Source organism: Sinocyclocheilus grahami, unplaced genomic scaffold, assembly GCF_001515645.1.
Source record: "Sinocyclocheilus grahami isolate Dianchi unplaced genomic scaffold, SAMN03320097.WGS_v1.1 scaffold255.1, whole genome shotgun sequence".
NCBI lineage: Eukaryota > Metazoa > Chordata > Actinopteri > Cypriniformes > Cyprinidae > Sinocyclocheilus > Sinocyclocheilus grahami.
This window is the reverse complement of record NW_015505434.1, coordinates 1,170,541-1,171,976: the sequence shown is the minus strand read 5'-3', so window position 1 is coordinate 1,171,976 and position 1,436 is coordinate 1,170,541.

The following is a 1,436-nucleotide window of genomic DNA, read 5'->3' as shown; positions in this document are numbered from 1 at the left end:
TATTTATTTTTTTTTTTTTTTTCTTGATTTCTGGAAACCTGGAAACATTTACACTGATCTCATGAAATAAATAGATGTATTAAAAACATTTAATTGAACAGATTCTTTTTTACAGAATTTTTTTTTTTCTGGAAAGCTATAATATGTAAACACACTCTTTTGTTGGAAAACAATAGCTTTCTGTGGAAAAGATTACTGTTTGATTTTTACTTTCCTGCAAACATCTGCACTTATTCCATAAAATAAATTAAATAAAATACAATGTAGTAGTTTGTTTCTTTATAAAGTAATTTTTTTAACATTACCATATTTTTCATTGAACATTTTCTTTGCCAAAAAAAACACTGAAAAGCTATATGAAAACACTTGTGTTTACATGACTGACTCTTGATTTTTTTCTTGCCTGCAAACATTTGCACTGATCCCATAAAATACATTTATATGATTTTTTCCCTTCAATACAGTGTCTTTTCTTGATACAGAAAATGTATCGTTGTTGTTTTGTTTTGTTTTTTACATTTTGAAAAGATACGGTTTTGTGGAAAACAGTGTTAGTTTTATATATATATATTTGTATACATACACACACACACACACACTCTCTATTTTAGTCATCTTGAGAATGTTATCCTGATAACATGATAAAATGGCTCTTTTATCTGTTCTTGGGGGGAAAAAACTCCTTTGAAAAATGAAAGATTCCGTTTCATGTAAACGACCTTTGACCTTTCAAACAGTATATTGTTTTATATTCATGTATTTTTAAATAGAAATCCTATATACTGTACACAGATGCTATGTAAACCACTTACTGTAGTATACTGCTGTGATAAATGTTTCCATGTGGAAAAAAAAGCAAATGCGCTGATGTTCATCTGTGTTTAGTCTTGGGGTGTTTGTTCCAAATCCCTTTTTTTTTTTGTTCAATTATATTCTCTGCAAGTCCGCAAATGATATTGCTGATCTTACATCAGAGCTCCATTACATGAATTTAAATGAGCTCATACAGTAGAGTGTTTTCCAGTAGTTGATGTTCTCTGAGGCTGACACTAGATGGACCTGTAGACCTGGAGAGATCTTTGTCCATTATGTAAATAAGCTCCTCTGCATGCCACTGCTGTTTGTCTCAGCCTACAATAGTGTGCTGTTGGGCTGCCCCTAACAGACTCGGAATATGCTGGCTGTGATTCCAGTCCTGCTCATTCCTGTCTTGATGTCGTATCACAACTGAGATTTACAAACTCTTAAGAGAACATGCCATGTTGAACATTGGCATGTTTAAACCCAGCATTGTTCTGTTTCAATAAATCCCAAGTTCATGTGACCTCGTCTCATCGCTTTTGTTCTGCAAGCTGTCTGTGTTTGCGTATAGACACGTTCTGCCTCCTGTGCACATGCTTTCTAGTCATTATGTCTTGTGCTTCTGTCTTATGACT